We start from the raw sequence: 18,607 nt of genomic DNA, 5'->3' as shown, positions 1-18,607 counted from the left end.
TTTTTTGTATTTTTAGTAGAGACGGGGTTTCACCATGTTGACCAGGATGGTCTCGATCTCTTGACCTCGTGATCCACCAGCCTCGGCCTCCCAAAGTGCTGGGATTACAGGCTTGAGCCTCACTATGTAAACTTTTATGTACTCTTCATAAATATTTGTAATGGCTGCATAATAGTCTATCATATAGAATTGTTATATGCTTTCACGTTTTTAAGAAAAAACAATGAAATTTTTTTTCAAATCATTTTTGTAATAGATATAACAAATAAGTCCCCAAAAAAGTCTTTACCCTAATCCTTCTCTGCAGAAGTAATCATTATTTATTAATAGCTTTTTGTGTATCTTTACATGAACATGATTATGCATAAGTTTTTGTCTACATTTTTGGTTACTTATGATACATACCTACAAGTAGATTACTAGATTAAACAATATGAAACTAACTTTTTTCCTAATTGTATGTGATGCTGCTTAGAAAACATGAAAAATAATGTGTTAAGGGAGAAAGTAAAAGGCACCCATAATTCCACAACTCAGAAATGAACATTATTTGGTATACTTCCTTACAAGTATACGTACACATATACAAACTCACAAGAATGTGGGGAGAGGGATAGATGTGTGTATGATATATCTATCTGCCTATAAATATTTGTATGTATAGTTTTTAAAATGGGGCCATACCATAATAGTTTTATCCTGCCCTTTTTTTTCTTTTCTTTTTCTTTTTTTTTTTTTTTTGAGACAGTGTCTCACTCTGCCACCCAGGCTTGAGTCCAGTGGTGTGATCACAGCTCACTGCAGCCTCGACCTTCTGGGCTCAAGTGATCCTCCTACCTCAGTCACCCAAGTAGCTGGGACTACAGGTGCATGCCACCATGCCTGGCTAATTTTTGTATTTTGTATTTTATTTTATTTAGAGAAAAAGGAGAAGGAGAAAGAAAGAAACAGCCAGTTCTCACACTGAGTGACAGAATCCAGAAGGATGGAATCCAGGAGAGGAAAGCAGCTTCCACACTGAGTGGAAGGGAATACAGAGAGATGGCGCTTAGGAGGGGAAGACAGGCTTCCTTCCACAAGAGAGTGTGGAAGGGGACCTCAGAGGGGAAATCCAGGAGAGAGAAAGACAGCTACCACGAAGGAAGTGTTCATGGAAGGGGATCCAAACATGGAGTCCCTAATTTTTGTATTTTTTGTAGAGACAGGGTTTCACCATGTTGCCCAGGCTGGTCTTGAACTCCTGAGCTCAAGTGATCCACCTGCCTTCGCCTCCCAAAGTGCTGAAATTACAGGCATGTGTCACTTCACTCAGCCTATATCCTGCTTTTTAAATTTAACCTGTCTTGAGTATTTCCCCATGTCATTAAAATTATTTAAAACTTTTTTTTTTTTTTTTTTTTTTTTTTCACAGACAGGGTCTTTCTCTGTCACTCAGGCTGGAGTGCGATGGTATAGTTGCAATCCTAGCTCACTGCAGCCTTGACGTCCTGGGCTCAAGCGATCTTCCGGCTTTAGCTTCCCAAGTAACTGGGACTATAGGCACATGCCATCATGCCCAGGTAATTTTTTTATTTGTTGTAGACATGGAGTCTCCCTATGTTGCCTAGGCTGGTCTTGAACTCCTGGACTTAAGCAGTCCTCTCACCTCAGCCTTCCAAGTGCTGGGATTATAGGCGTGAGCCACTGTACCCAGCCACACTTATTTAAAACATTTTAAGTGACTGCATAAGTCATATGTATGTTCATGTCATAATTTATTTTCTTCAGTTTTTCAGAATGATAAATAATTCCATTAATGTCCATATATCTTTGTAGTTCAGATTATTTCCTAAACTTTTATTTCTGTGATTGGCATTATTTGATGAAAGACCATGAGTTTTGTTTTTCTTTTTAATTCTTTTTTTTTTTTTTTTTTTTTTTTGAGAGGGAGGCTTGCTCTGTTGCCCAGGCTGGAATGCAATGGCTCGGTCTTGGCTCATTGCAACCTCTGCCTCTGAGGTTCAAGCAACTCTTCTGTCTCAGCCTCCCAAGAGCTGGGAATACAGGAGCGTGCCACCACATTCAGCTAGTTTTTGTATTTTTAGTAGAGACAGGATTTCACTATGTTGGCCAGACTGGTCTTTAACTCCTGACCTCATGATCTGCCTGCCTTGGCCTCCCAAAGTGCTGGGATTACAGGCGTGAGCCACCTTGCCTGAACTTTTTTTTTTTTGAGTGAGTTTCGCTCTGTCATCCAGGCTGGAGTGCAGTGGTGCCATCTTGGCTCACTGCAACTTCCGCCTTCTGGGTTCAAGCAATTCTCCTGCCTCAGCCTCCTGAGTAGCTGGGATTACAGGCACGCGCCACTACCCCTGGCTAATTTTTGTATCTTTAGTAGAGACAGGGTTTTACCAGATTGGTCAGACTGGTCTCAAACTACTGACCTCTTGATCCACTCACCTTGGCCTCCCAAAGTGCTGGGATTGATTACTGGTATGAGCCACCACATCCAACCTTTTTTTTTTTTTTTTTTTTTTTTTTTTTTTTTGACACAAGATCTCACTCTGTTGCCCAGGCTGGAGTGCAGTGGTATGATCACAGCTTATTACACCTTCAGCCTCCCAGGGTCAGGCTCAAGTGATCCTCTCACCTTAGCCTCCTGAGTAGCTGGGACTACTCAGGAGCCCCAGGTGTGGTGCACACCTGGCTAATTTTTAAATTTTTTTTTGTAGAGACAGGGTCTCACTGTGTTGCCTAGGCTGGTCTTGAACTTCTGGGCTCAAGCAATCCTACCTTGGCTTCCCAAAGTGCTGGGAGGACAGGCTTCAACCACTGCACCCAGACAGCTTTTTTTTTTTTTTTTTTTTCCTCTTTGAGTTTTGGTAAAATGTATGTAACAAAATTCACTATTTTAGGCTGGGCCTGTCATCATGCCCGTCATCCCAGCACCAGCACTTTGGGAGGCTAAGACAAGAAGATTGCTGGTCTCGAACTCCTGGCCTCAAGAGATCCTCCTGCCTCAGCCTCTTAAAGTGCTGGGATTACAGGCATGAGCCATAATGCCCAGCCAAATATGAACATTTTTGTTTGTTTGTTTTGAGATAGAGTCTCACTCAGTCACCCAGGCTGGAGTGCAATGGCGTGATCGCAGCTCACTGCGGCCTCAACCTTCTGGGGTTCAAACGATCTTCCCATGTCAGCCTCCCAAGTAACTGGGACCACAGGTGTGTACCACCATGCCTGACTAATTTTTTATTTTTTGTAGAGATGAGGTTTCACTGTGTTGCCCAGGCTGGTCTCGAACTCCTGGGCTCAAGCAATCTTTCCACCTCAGCTTCTCAAAGTGCTGGGATTTTGGGCATGCACTACAAACACACCTGGCCTGAATATCAAGGTTGGTTTTTTTTCGTTTGTTTGTTTTGTCTTTTGAGATGGAGTTTCACTCTTGTTGCCCAGGCTGGAGTGGAGAGACACGATCTCAGCTCACTGCAACCTCTGCCTCCCAGATTCAAGTGATTCTCCTGCCTCAGCCTCCTGAGTAGCTGGGATTAATAGGCATGCACCACCACGCCTGGCTAATTTTGTATTTTTAGTAGAGACGGGGTTTCTCCATGTTGGTCAGGCTGGTCTCGAACTCCTGACCTCAGATGATCTGCCCACCTCAGCCTCCCGAAGTACTGGGATTATAGGCATTAAGATTGCCAAATTCCTATCCAGAGAACCACTTGATGCCTGTTTATTTGCGTAATAAAATGCACTGCTCTTTATTAATTTCTCATTCAAAATTCTAGATTAAGTTAAATTTCCTGGAGAGTATGATAGCTGTTTTTTTCTTACTATTGTTTTATAAATGAAAATTTGTGAGTGGATAGGAGGAGAAATTGAAAAGATCACTGATATTACCTAAATGAATCTATTACCTAAAATGATCTTTTGAAGTAAGAGGAAATGAAAAAAGTTACGCTGAATTCCTCCACTTATGAAATGGGGAGGATGGCACCTTCCCTGTGTACCCTACAGGATCCTAATGGCTTAAAATTCTCTGGAGAAATGACTTCTTTCATGGCCAGGATCTTCAGAAGGGTATAATCTAGAGGGGAGAATTGGCCCTCCTTTCCCACAATGGTCAGGGGCCCTAGCTCTTAGCAGTTGGCTAGAAATGTTCAGCTGCTTCCTAGCAAATCTTCTGCTAGTAAAAGGGAAGGAGACACCTGTGGTGTGTGGTGTGGTGTGGTGTGGTGTGGTGTGTATGTGTGTGTGTTGGGGGTATTTAGCAGCAGACATAGTGAGGCTTGCTTTGGTTTTGTATTATCATCATGGTGTGTGGGCGGGAACTACATTGTCAAAATCATGGAAGGACAGTAGGTACCAGATTTATTTGTTTCCCATTAGATGAAATGAAATAAGGGGCCAGGCATGGTGGCTTATGCTTGTAATCCCAGCACTTGGGGAGGCAGAGGCAGAAGGATAGCTTGAGCCCAGGAGTTTGAGATGAGCCTGGGAAACATGGAGAGGCCCTGTCTCTACAAAATGTACAAAAATTAGCCAGGTGTGGTGGCACATGTCTGTAGTCCCAGCTACTCGGGAGCCTGAGGAAGGAAGATCACTTGAGCCTGGGAGGTTGAGGCTGTGGTAAGCTGTGATTGTACCACTGCATTCCAGCCTGGGCAACAGAATGAGACTCTGTCTCCAAAAAAAGAAACAAGGAGGAAGAAGAATAGTGCATAGGAAATCTTTTGATGTTGCAAACCATAAGTAAAGATAGGTCTTTTGACTTCGTTTGAGTGTTTTGGGCTCTTTCCTTTTGGATTATATACCAGACCTATAATGGATATAAGTTTATTTGAAAATGAGCCACACACTGTAACATAGCCATGCTGTGGCTGTAGCCAGTTAGACCATAACTAATTCTCTCTGAGAAGCTTTTATTTTTTTGTTTTGAAACAGGGTCTTGCTCTGTCACCCAGGTTTTGGAGTGCAGTGGTGCAATTGTAGCTCACTGCAACCTTGAACTCCTTGGTTCAAGGGGTCCTCCTGCCTCAGCCTCCCAAGTAGGTGAAACTACAGGGACACACCACTGTGCCTGGCTAATTTTTATTTATATTTTTTGTAGAGATGGGGTCTCTCTTGGCCTTCCAAAGTACTGGTATTGCAGGCACAAGCCACCGTGCCCAGATTTGAGCTTTTCTTTAGGTGTTAACTCTTTATTTTATTTTTTTATTTTTTGCTTTTTTGACACGGAGTTGCCCTCTGTCTCCCAGGCTGGAATGCAATGGCTCAATGATGGCTCACCGCAGCCTTAACCTCCCAAGCTCAAGCAGTCCTCCCACCTCAGCCTCCTGAGTATCTGGGACTACAGGTGCATGCCACCACGACCAGCTATTTTTGTAATTTTGTAGAGAAGGAGTCTTGCCATGTTGCACAGGCTGGTCTTGAACTCCTGGGCTCAAGCAATCCACCCACCTTGGCCTCCCAAAGTACTGGGATTACAGGTGTGAGTTACTCTGCCCAGCCAGGTTATTGTTTCTGTTTAGACCCAGGTAGTAAATATGTTAGGCTTTGCAGACCGTGTGGTTGTAACTACTCACCTCTGCCATTAGAGAACAAAAGTAGCCATAGACAATACTTAAATGAATGGGCGTGGCTATGTTCTAGTAAAACTTGATTTACAAAATATGGGCTGCTAACTTACAGGCCATAGTTTGCTGGCTGCTGGTAGGGGGAAGCACACTTGACAGAAAGAGGCCTAGTTTTGTTGAGAAATATTTTAAAAACAGCACTGATGTCTGTTACTTACTGGTTGTATCACTCGAGCATCTCTGAACCCTCATGTTTAAAATCAAAATGGTAATACCTTTCATAAGAAATAAGAATGAACAGTTGCACGTATGAGTAGATGTTTAACTTTTCTGGAAATAAGATATAAATTAAAACAATAATATATTCTATCTTTTATATAATATGTTAGTAGAAGAGTGTCGATGGGAATTTTTATCCTCTGTTGGTGAGACTATAAACTAGTACACAGTTTTAGATGGTACTTTGGGAATATCTGTTGACATTTAAAATACACAAGCTTTTCAGAACCCATCAGTTCTAATTATTGATATATATCCTAGAGAAATATTAACTTGTGTGTAAAATTAGAGATGTGCTGCCCGTATTATCAATGCAGCATTCTTTGACATAGCAAAACACTGTGAATGAACTAAATATCCAGATGTAGCAAAATGGGAAAACAAAGTTGTGGTACATCCTTACCGTAGGATTTTTTTAAGCTTTTAAAAGTGTAAGGAATTGACAGGCATGGTGGCTCACACCTGTAATCCCAACACTTTGGGAGGCCTAGGTAGCCAGATTGTGTGAGCCTACGAGTTTGAGAACAGCTTGGGCAACATGGTGAAATCCTATCTCTACAAAAAATATAAAAATTTAGCCAGGTATGATGGTGCACACCTGTAGTTCCAGCTACCGGGAGGCTGAGGTGGGAGAATCGCCTGAGCCCAAGTGGTCAAGGTTGCAGTGAGCCATGATGGCACTACTATTCTCCAGCCTTGGTGACACGGTGAGACCATGTCTCAAAAAAAATTAATTAAAAATATGAGGAATCTATTACATGCTGATGTGGAAATATGTCAGAGAAATTTTTAAGTGAGAAGGGCAAGTTTCAGAACATATTATATGGTAGGATTACAGGTATATAGACCAAACACACATACCTGTATGTGAATATATACCTGTGTGTGTACATGGTTAGGAAAAATCTGAAAGGTACTAATAGTGGTCAGTTCTGAGGTGGGTAGTGCCATTGGCAAATGTGGGTTGAGGCTTAATGAAGAGGAAGTTTTATATTTTACCTAGATACTTCTGTATTATATTATTTCACAGTAATAATGTATTCTTTTCTCCTTCCCAATTGTTTGGAGAGCTCCTGGGCCCGTCTGCACTTGCCAGGGTCAGGAGTGTGACAAAGTAGCCAGCTCTGCTTACATCAGTTGAGTTGGAAGCAGCTGCTGAGACCAGAACAGGGAGCACATACAAGGGGAGGAGGGGGGTTAGCATGTGCAAGTGACTGGGAGAGGCAGCCGAGACAGGCCATTTCCAATTTACCAACAGTAACTATCACATGTCTTGTCTTGACATTCTCCAAATTACTTTGCTGTCTGTCATCACACCGGACCCTGAGGATAATTCTCTGAGCAAGGGAGTAGGGATGATGATAAGACAGGTAGTAATCAAAACATGGGACAGCAAGGAAAGTATGTGTGTAGAAATAGTTTTTTTTCTTTCATTTGAAATAATGTTAAGGATACTCATTGCAGTATTGTTTGAAATGGTAACATTGAAAATAGCCATGTTCCTCGATAGAAAATATGTGAACACATTATGGTATATTCCTTACATGGACTTTTATGTAGCTTTTTTTTTTTGAGTCGGAGTTTCGCTCTTGTTACCCAGGCTGGAGTGCAATGGCGCGATCTCGGCTCACCGCAACCTCCGCCTCCTGAGTTCAGGCAGTTCTCCTGCCTCAGCCTCCTGAGTAGCTGGGATTACAGGCACGCGCCACCATGCCCAGCTAATTTTTTGTATTTTTAGTAGAGACAGGGTTTCACCATGTTGACAAGGATGGTCTCGATCTCTTGACCTCGTGATCCACCCGCCTCGGCCTCCCAAAGTGCTGGGATTACAGGCTTGAGCCACCGTGCCCAGCCTTATGTAGCTTTTTAAAAGTATGAGTTAGAATTTTAGTTACTGATGCTTGGGAAGATGTTGATAAATTATTAGATAAGTTGCAGAGCAATGTGTAAAGTGTAAACCTAGTTTTCTAAAAACAGAGACCAGCAAAACCCTTCCTAATGTATTTGTATTTATGTTTTTTGTGGGCACAAAAATTTATTACCATTTCTCATCTTGTAGAAGGCCTTGGAGAGAAATGGAAAGGGGCTGGGAGATTACTATTTTTGTCTTTTATCTAACTTTGTATTGCTTCATTGGTTTTGAAGAACTAGAAAAACCAACTTGTATAAGCAAGAAATGAAGTTTCCTAAGCATCGTTTCATCTTAATTGATTTTTTTTTTTTTTTTTTAAGATGGAATCTTGCTCTGTTGCCCAGAACGGAGTGCAGTGGTGTGATCTTGGCTCACTACAATCTCCACCTCCTGGGTTCAAGCAATTCTCATGCCTCAGCCTCCCAAGCAGCTGGGAACACAGGTGCCCACCACCACGCCCAACTGATTTTTGTATTTTTAGTACAGATGGGGTTTTGCCATGTTGGCCAGGCTGGTCTGGAACTCCTGACCTCTAGTGATCTGCCTGCCTCAGCTTCTCAAAGTGTTGGGATTTATAGGCGTGAGCCCCCGTGCCCATTTTAAAGGTTAACTTTTATTATTTTTTAGAGAGTTAATTTAAGAAATATGAAAATCAAAATAGAGTTGTAATTTGGAATTAATATGTAAATCTCCTTTTGGATTTAAAGGAGGCATCTGGGTAGTGGCAAGAGAATGAGCAGTCAAGGAACCAGCTTTGTAGTGGTAGTTATCAACTTTCTGATGTGTGAGCTTTAATTTAATAAGGTTATTTAATAAATGAAGGCTTTAGTGTCCTCATCTCTAAAACAAAGAGCTGGTACAAGGAGATGTGCTTCACGAATCTCTTATCCCACAATTGAGCCACCTTTGAGATTAGAATATTATATTTCATTTGTTTTAAAATGCTTTGTTTTTTGCTTTTTGTTTGTTTGTTTTTTACATTTTAATACTGAAATTGGGATGTATTTTACAATTGATAATATCTTTCGGCTGTCACTGGCCATTTTTTTTTCCACATTTTTGTTGTCTCTAAAATTGAGATATCTCATCATTGATTATGTAGGGTAGTTCCATTTTCAGTGCCATTAACCTTGGTCCTTTCCTGGGCTTCCCTTACTTCCAATCCTGTTAGATTCATTCATATCACTAAGACGTTCTGGATTGGGACAATTGGGTAGATACATTATTTGAGTGTGCAAGGATTTTGTACATTCTTATATAACTGGTAGATGTCCTATATGTAGCTACTGTTTGAGAAATTGAGTAAATATATGTGACGCATCCAACTTAGTGTTCCTGAGTTTTGATTCTCAGTTTCGCTTGCTTTTTTTTTTTTTTTTTTAAGAGATGGGATCTTGCTATGTTACCCAGGGTGGGGTACAGTGGCACAATCATAGTTCACTGAAGCCTCAAACTCCTGGGCTCAAGGGATCCTCCTGCCTCAGCCAACTGAGTAGCTGAGACTTAAGGCATGCCACCATACCTGGCTATTTTTTTTTTTTTTTTATTTGTGGTTGTTTTTGTTGAGACAGAGTCTCATTCTGTCACCTAGGCTGGAGTGAAGTGGTGTGATCTCAGCTCACTGCAACCCTCCACCTTTTGGGTTCCAGCAATTCTTGTGCTTCAGCCTCCCGAGTAGTTGGGATTACAGGCATGCACGACTACACCCAGCTAATTCAGTGTGTGTGTGTGTGTGTGTGTGTGTGTGTGCGTGTGTATTTTTAGTAGAGATGGGATTTTACCATGTTGGCCAGGCTGGTCTCAAACTCCTGACCTCAGGCAATCCGCCTGCCTCAGCCTCCCAAAGTGCTGGGATTATAGGCACGAGCCATTGTGCCCAGACAAATTTTACTTTATTTTTTTTAGTTTTTTTTTTTTTCTTTTTAAATTTTTAGTCCAGTCTTCTTTGCAATATTTTTATTTTAATTTTTGAGAGATGGGGGTCTCACTTTGTCACCCAGGCTAATCTTGAACTCCTGAGCTCAAGTGTTCTTCCCATCTCAGTCTCCTGAGTCACTGGGATTACAAGTGCAAGTCATCGTGCCTGACTTGCCTAGTATTTAATAAAGTATAACATATATACAGAAAAGTACACAAAGTTCACAGCCCGAGGACTTTTCCACAAGGTGAACATACCTGTGTTACTAGCACCTACATCACGAAACAGAACATTACCAGCATACTGTTAACTCCCTTCCCAGTCACTATCCCCCTACTGTTTTATTTTCAAGTGCAGTAAAAGTATACATAGAGATGGTGACTCTTGGTTCATAAGTGAGTGGCTCATGGTTGTCTCAGGTGAGTCTTCTGGAAAGAGCCCCAGATTTGGAGCCAGAAGACCAGGGTTGCATTGTGGTCTGGTTGCTTTTTAGCTGTGTGACCTTAGGCAAGGTAAACTTAACTTTTCTGGATTTCATTCCTCTTTGGTAAAGTGAAAACAATAATGCCCTCACCTTTCAGAGCTGTTGTGAGGTTCATATGAAATTATTGTAAACAGGAAATACTTTGTAAATGGGAAACACTTTGTTAGTGGTAAAGAGCCATACACAAATACTAGTCATTTTTGTTGAGAGGGGTGGAATCTCAAGCAGGAGAGAAAATGAAGGATGATCCCCAAATCAATTCTCTTTATCACCTCTACTGTCTTACTTTTTGTTGACATTGGTGGTGTCACTGGCTTTCTGTTAAATTCTCCCAAAATAAAAATAATATAGAAGTCCTAAAGTCCTAACAGGAATCCCCAGAGATCTGGAATTTCTCCTAAAGTTTCTTACTTCCTCTCTTAATGCTGATGACCACTAGATCTGTGCAAAGCAGAGATCTTAGTGCATCAACAAACTTCAGTCACAAATGAGTATAGCACCCATTTACAGGCCTTATAAGCAAGCATGATTCTCTCTCATAGACACTCTTCTGAATTGATTCACTGTTCCAAATGGAGCCCAAATCCATATCTCTAACCCCAAATCATATTTTTCATTAATTACTGATTATTTCTAACTGTATATCCAGGAGAAACCTCATGTCTGAGAGCTAACTCTCAAAATACTTGCCAGTATAGCAGGACGGTTTAGATTTTGGACTTGGAGTCAGACAGACTTGAGTTTGAATCTTTTTTTTTTTTTTTTTTTGAGACGGAGTCTTGCTCTGTCGGCAGGCACCAGGCTGGAGTGCAGTGGCACAATCTCGGCTGACTGCAATCTCCGCCTCCTGGGTTCAAGCAATTCTCCTGCCTCAGCCTCCCGAGTAGCTGGGACTACAGGCGCATACCACCACACCCAGCTAATTTTTGTATTTTTTTAGTAGAGACGGGGTTTCACCGTGTTGGCCAGGATGGTCTTGATCTCTTGACCTCGTAATCCACCCACCTCGGCCTCCCAAAGTGCTGGGATTACAGGTGTGAGCCACCGCGCCCGGCCGGGTTTGAATCTTAATTCTGCTACTTGTTAGCCTCATGATCTTTGCTAAGATCATGACAGGTTGCTTAACATTGTGAGAGACTTACTCTATAAATAAAGGGTATTAATAATATTCACTTGATAGGGGTGATACTATGCTCAAATGAATGGAAATTGTTGTTACTCTTACATTCTTATCTTGCTTTTTGACACATGTTCATCTATTCACTCAAGCTAGGAAATTTAGAGGTGCTTCAAGAATTATCCTTTTCTCTTTCTTCACCTACACAGTTGTCCCTCAGTATCTGTGAGGAATTGGTTTCAGGAGTTTCCACAGATACCAAAACCCCTAGATGCTCAAGTCCCTGATATAAAATGTATAATATTTGCATGTAACCTACACACATCCTTTATATACTTTAAATCATCTTTGGGTTACTTACAAAATGCAGTGTAAATGCTATGTAAATAGTTGTTCATTGTATTGTTTAGAATAATAAGAAAAAAAGTTGATACATCTTCAGTACAGATGCTTTTTTTTTTTTTCTACTTTAGCAAGGAGTCTCATGAAATTTTATTCAATTTCAAGGGTACAGACAAGAAGCAAGTTTCACAGTTAAACACAGAAATAATGCAGCAATAGAGTTACTGGCTTGGATGTTGTTCAGATGCTTTTTTTTTTTCCTTTAAATGTTTTTGATCTCAGGTTGGTTGAATCCATAGAAGTGGAACCCATGAATACAGGGGGCCTACTGTAATTGGTTGTTAGGGCCTGTCAGAATTCTCAAAGCTATTGTTGCTTTTTAAATTGTCATTGCCTTACTTCAGACATACATTACTTCTTGCTTGTAACAAAAAAGGATGATTTTTGCACTGCATTCTGTAAAGCTTTACAGAACTATATAACTGACTCAAGAACCAGGGGGAAGCAGAGGGAACAGGCCTCCATTCATCCCTTACTTCAGACTGTCTTTTATCTGTGTCCTGGGGTTCTATGTAAAGGTTACATTTAAATAGAGTTTATTTAAAAGATATAGTTTGAAACTTTTCATTCATTCAAGAAGTACTTATCAGGTGCTCATGCTGTGCCAGCCATTGTGCTGATTTCCAAGAATTCAATAGTGAGCACATAGTTTGTGATTTCATGGAACTTAAGGCAGTAAGAGAAAGATAAATTATTAATAAAATACAAAAAGGCATAATTAGAAACTATGGGCTGGGCACAGTGGCTCATACCTGTTATCCCAGTGCTCTGGGAGGCCAAGGTGGGAGCTTCACTTTTGGCCAGGAGTTTGAGACCAGCCTGGACAACATAGCAAGATCCTGTCTCTACAAAAATAATAAAAATTAGCCAGGGATGGTGGCATGTGCCTGATTAAGTACTATTGTTATTCCCATTTTACAGATGGGGAAAATGAGGGCACAGAGAGAGTAAATAATTTGCCCAACGTTACAGAGCTATTAGCTATCTACCCACAATTTGTATTAGGTTGTCTTAAGTTCAGACCTCATAATCTTAGCCATTATGCTCTATTGCCTTCCTCTTGTGTCTTACCATTCCAGTCTGTACTTCATGCAGTTTCCCTTCTGAAACGTAGCCCTGATCATGCTGCTCCACTTTACCTTCTCCCTTTAGAAACCTTACTGTCTTCTCATCACCTACAGTTTCTTAGCATGAGGCAAGTGCCTCACAATTTAGTATTACTTATGCTTCTTACCATCTGATGCACTGTCCTAAAACTGCATGCCATTGCTCAGCTGTAATATGCTCTGTCTTTGCATGTGCTGTTTTCTCTGCCTAGAATGATCCTTTTTTACTTTTTGGTGAAACTCTACATAGCCTGCTCATATTTAAGTATCTAGCTTAAACCTCACTTCATCTGTAAAGCTTTCCCCATCATCCCATCCTGAATTAGTCCCTCACTGCTCCTCTAAACTGGTACCTTCTTTTATTTTCCCATTCTGAAGTCTTTTCACCAAAGCAAGAATCTCAGTGGTCTCTTTAGCTCCCCACCTTTCCTGCCACAGCTGGAAAAATCCACCTGTTTTGGTTCCTACTGCCCCTGTGTTGGCAGTGCAGTTTTCTCTTCACCTCTACAGCTGCTGCTTAAGTCCATTTTCTGCATCTGGCCTCACTGTTGTGCCAGAGTCATCTTTTCAAAAAGCACAAGTAGTATACCATTCTCCTGTCCGGGACTCTTCAGCGCCTCTCACTGCTCTTCAGTAAGTCACCCTGTGTTGTTGGTCCCCACTAGCCTTGCTTGTATTATCTCACTTTCCTTTCAGCATACCCCAAGCATACCCACATTCCTTGGCTTCATATTATGGTTATAGATGTGCTCTTCCTCTACAAGATTATAAACTCAAGTTTAAAGATTTATCTTTGGGCCAGATCAAGTGCTGGCTTTTGGGAGGCCAAGGTGGGCCAATCACTTGAGCTCAAGACCAGCTTGGGCAACATGTCAAAACTCCGTCTCTACAAAAAAATGCAAAACTAGCCAGGCATGGTGGTGCATGCCTTGTAGCCCCAACTACTTGGGAGGCTGAGGCGGAGAAGATCACTTGAGCCTGGGAGGCGGAGGCTGCAGTGAGCTGAGATTGCACCACTGCACTCCAGCCTGGGCAACAGAGTGAGACCCTGTCTCAAAAAACAAAAACAAAACAAAAAAGATTCATCTTTGAATTCCTAGCACAGTTTATAGGATGTTTATATCATGTTTATGGTCGAATATCCCTGATTAAATTTTATTAATTATAAGTAAAGAGTAATATATCATCTGTATTTTGGAGAATGTGTTTTGATATAAAGAAAGAGCTTTTCCTTAAAAGGGATAAACTTCAGTTAGTAGGAAAATTGTTTTTGTGAAATTTTGCACTTCTCAGTGATGCCAGATACATAGGATTTATTTTATCTAATGGTGATCAAGTTATTTATTGGCATCTTTAAAAGTGGCGATAAGCTGGCACGGTGGCTCACACCTGTTAATCCCCACACTTTGGGAGTTCAATATAGGTGGATCGCTTGAGCCCAGGAGTTTGAGATCAGCCTAGGCAACATAGCAAGACTTCGTTTCTACTAAAAATTAAAAATAGCCAGGCATAGTGGCGCATGCCTGTTGTACAAGTTACTTGTAAGGCTGAGGTGGGAGGATCACCTTAGCCCAGGAGTTTGAGGTTGCAGTGAGCTATGATTGTGCCACTGCATTCCAGCCTGGGTGACAGAGCGAGACCCTGTCTCAAAAAAAAAAAAAAAAAAAAAAAAAAAAAAAAAAAAAAAGGGTGGGATAGATCTGGTAACATTTAGACACTTGCATTGCCCTTGTCATGAGGTGGCAGAAGCAAGAGCTGTGGCAGGAACCATATGAACAGTGAATGCAGAAATGCTTTGTATACATAAAGGCCTATACTGGTGAGAAAGATAGAGGATGTAGTTGAGATGTGCTGGAGAGAGCACTGGATTTAGAAAATGTCTCTTTGAAGTCTGACTCTGCAACCTTACCAATCGACCTTGAGGTAGGTATTTTCTTCTTGCTGAGCCTTAGGTTCCTAATCTATAAAATTGGAATAAACCTTGCCTCTTAGGGTTCTTTTGGGAAGATTAATTGAGATGTGAGACACAGCCTTCTTTAAAAAATCCTGAAGTCTGTTCAGATCCCTAGCACAATATGTATTTTAGGGTTTTATTTTATCATGCCCATGTTAGACACCATTCCCACTTATTTCACTTATTAGTAACATATTGACAAGTTTGATTCTTGAGGCAATCTAGCTTCCTGTTTAGAACTCATGTTCATGTTTGTTCATTTCTATCAGTGACTAAAGGCATTCTGGTGTGGAAAAAGGAAAAGTGGACCTGGAACCAGAAAGACAAGGGTCTCAGTGCTGGGTAGGACAGGGAAGATAAAGTAGATAGGTGGAGAGAAGAAGGGGTGAGGACCTGGGTATAGAAAGCACTTTGCTTCAGGCTGTTTAGACAGAGGTAGTTATAAATTGCATTTTGTTGCTTTTATTTTTGAAAAGCTGCCTTATAGTTCCTTGAGTGTAGCTCCAATCACCTTGCATTGTATGCCATGCTAAGTTGGTACTACCAGTTTCCAAAGACCTTTCAACAGAGTATTAATGAAGCACCCACATGTGTCTCACTTTGGGGATGGGTCCTAATAGGGTAACACACAATGTTCCTGTTTCTAGGAGATTTGCTAGAAAGAACACCCTAACTAGTAACGTTTTGACCAGATTCTGAGGAGACAAGTTCTATTGCAAGATTTGTTGTTGAGAATGGTATCCTGTGGAAGGAACTGTGGAAATTTTTGGAGGTGGAAACGTACTTTGTTTATTTTTTTTAGAGACGGAGTTTCACTGTATTGCCCAGGCTGGAATGCAGTAGCATGATCATAGCTCACTATAACATCAAACTCCTGGGCTCAAGTGATCTTCCCACCTCAGCTTCCCAAGTTTCCAGGACTACAAGACACACACCACCATGCCCAGATATATGTAATTTTTTTGTAGAGACAGGGTTTCACTATGTTGCCCACGCTGGTCTCAAATTCCTTGGCTCAAGTGATCTTCCCATCTTGGCCTCCAAAAGTGCTGGGATTGCAAGCACAAGCAACCATGCCTGGCCCTGAAAAGGTACTTTAGATCTCATCTGACCTTAGCTTCGGTCCCAGTAATTTGCCTCTGTGACTAGCATTAAGCCACATAGCTAGTAAGTGACCCATCCCCCCTCCGGGGGCTTTCAACACCAGATCTATTTCTACCACTATGGAGGCTGTCTCCAGTCAGAATATTCTCCCTCCGTTTCAGGTTCTTTCGCATTTCTTAATTAGTTCTGTGTTTGTGAGCAAATGTTGTGCTAGATATGTTGATATGTTGCCTGTAGGGACAGAGCCATTTTACTCCTCTGTGACAGTGAAACAGGGTGGAGAGGTTCTTAGCTGTTTTGTAGAAAGACCTTCTTGAGAAAGAACTGAGTGGGCCTCTTGGATGTTATAATGAATCCTCTCTGGGTTTTGATTTACCCTCTGCTTTTCTCCCCAGGAAGCCTCAGGCTTACCAACACTGCCTCATTAATCAGCCACTATCCTCTGGAGAAGGAGAATGAGGCCATAATAAATAAGCTCAAGGTCAGGCTCCTGAAACAGCAGTCCTTCCCTCTAGCACCAGGGTTTCCTTTTGGCCTCTCCCTCTCACCCTTGAGATAACATCCCTCCTAGTAGAAGACTTCTTGGTGCCTGTTGTTTACAGAGGAGTTTTGGTCCTTTAATGTTTGTAAAGCTCTCACATCCTCAGAAAAAAATTCTTTAGTGATTAGTTTTGAAATTGAAGCTGTTCGATTATATTAAGAAGTTGCTTTTTGACCTCATGGTGGCTCACTCCTGTAATCCCAGCACTTTGGAGGCCCAGGCAAGTGGATCACCTGAGGTCAGGAGTTCAAGACCAGCCTGCCCAACATGGTGAACCCTCATCTCTACTGAAAATACAAAATATTAGCTGGACGTTGTGTTGGGTGCCTGTAATCCCAGCTACTTGGGAGGCTGAGGCAGGAGAATCACTTGAACCCGGGAGGTGGAGGTTACAGTGAGCTGAGGTTGTGCCATTACACTCCAGCCTGGGCAACAAAAGCAAAACTCTGTCTCAAAAAAAAAAAAAAAGTTGATTTTCATGAGGAAAAGCGCATGGCTTTTTTGATTCACTGAGAATGGGCTAGCTTTTATTCATTCACTCAGTGATTGTCTATTTAAAAGCTATAGAGAATAATATAGGTTGGCTGGGTCCAGTGGCTCATGCCTGTAATCGCAGCTACTCAGGAGGCTGAGGCACAAGAATCACATGAACCCGGGAGCTGGAGGTTGCAGGGAGCCAAGATTGCACCACTGCACTCCAACCTGGGCGACAGAGAGAGACTCCATCTCAAAAAAAAAAGAGAGGGAGAATAATACAGGGACAAGGTAGACAACTTACTATATGACTAAATCGTGTAAGTCTCCTAGATCCTGAGACTCAGATTTCCTCATCTTCAAAACTGCCCAGTGCTTGCTTCAGCAGCACATGTACTAAAATTGGAACAATATAGAGATTAGCATGGCCCCTTTGCAAGGATGACATGCAAATTTGTCAAGTTCCATATTTTTTAAAAATTTTATTAAAATAAGATAAAACTGCCCAGTACAATGCCTTCTAGTCTTATCTCTGTCACTTATGTCCTGGCATAATAAATATCTAAAGACTGTCATTATTGTTGCTGTTCCTGTTGTAATTTGTAGATAATCCAGAGCCTCTCCCCTGAGATCATCTTGTTTAATCCTCAGGACAATTCGTAACCTTACAGACCTGCCTGGCAGGGTGGAGGGTTTGGGTAAGGGCATAACGACTCTAGATGCTAGAACTGGGCCTGGTCATGGAGGGCCTTGAGTACCAGGTTCATTATTTGTGTTAGAATCATCCCATGGCAATGACTGGGGACTTGAACTCTCCTAGTATTTGTTTCTGTTTTTGTTTTTTGAGACATGTCTTGCTCTGTTGCCCAGGCTGGAGTGCAGTGGTATGATCATAGCTCACTGTAACTTCAAACTCCTGGACTCAAGCAGTCTTCCCACCTCAGCTTCCTGAGTAGCTAGGACTACAAGCGCACGCCACCATGCCTGGCTAATTCTTTTATTTTTTGTAGAGATGGGAGTCTTGCTATGTTACCCAGGCTGGCCTTGATCTCCTGAGGAGTTTGCATTTCTGAGCTCAAATGATCCTCCCAAAGTGTTGAGATTACAGGCATGAACCACCACACCCAGCCCCAGTCTTTTTTCGTTTAAACTTTCAAAAATGATAATATAAATCCTGGTGCAATGGCACCTGCATGTAGTCCCAGCTACTAGAGAGGCTGAGGCAGGAGGATCACTTGACTGTTTGAAACAACCTTTGTGCTCCTAATCAGTCACCACCCCCTTCCAACCTCTATCTGAATTCTACTGAAATTTATTTATTTATTTTAATTAAAAATTTTTTTTTCTCTTTTGAGACAGAGTCCGGCTCTGTCACCCAGACTAGAGTGCAATGGCGCAATCTCAGCTCACCGCAACCACCGCCTCCTAAGTTCAAGTGATTCTCTTGCCTCAGCCTCCCAAGTAGCTGAGATTACAGGCACGTGTCACCACACGCTAAATTTTGTATCTTTAGTAGAGATGGGATTTTGCCATGTTGGACAGGCTGGTCATGAACTCTTGAGCTCAAGCAATAGGCCCGCTTCTACCTCCCAAAGTTCTGGGATTAAGGCATGAGTCACTGCACGCAGCCCTCTCTACTAAATTTAAGGTAATTTCCTTCCCTCCTTCTTCCTCCCCTCCCCTTCCTCCTTCCCCTCCCTTCCCACTCCTCCCTTCCCACTCCTCCCTTCCCCCTCTCCCCTCTCTTCCCCCCTCCCT

At 41.8% G+C, this 18,607-nt stretch overlaps 1 protein-coding gene and 1 non-coding gene across 3 annotated transcripts in view; both read left to right on the top strand.

Moving 5' to 3' along the window:
- NUMA1 (nuclear mitotic apparatus protein 1) overlaps nucleotides 1-18,607 on the top strand; it is a 77,056-nt gene that overhangs the window by 14,521 nt on the left and 43,928 nt on the right. The window lies entirely within an intron of this gene.
- LOC119471954 lies at nucleotides 17,222-17,325 on the top strand. The gene has a single exon (XR_005201056.1). It is a non-coding gene; the product is annotated as a U6 spliceosomal RNA (small nuclear RNA).

Source organism: Cebus imitator, unplaced genomic scaffold, assembly GCF_001604975.1.
Source record: "Cebus imitator isolate Cc_AM_T3 unplaced genomic scaffold, Cebus_imitator-1.0 Scaffold79, whole genome shotgun sequence".
NCBI lineage: Eukaryota > Metazoa > Chordata > Mammalia > Primates > Cebidae > Cebus > Cebus imitator.
Note: the sequence above shows the minus strand (reverse complement) of the source record. Positions and strands in the feature narration are given on the sequence as shown.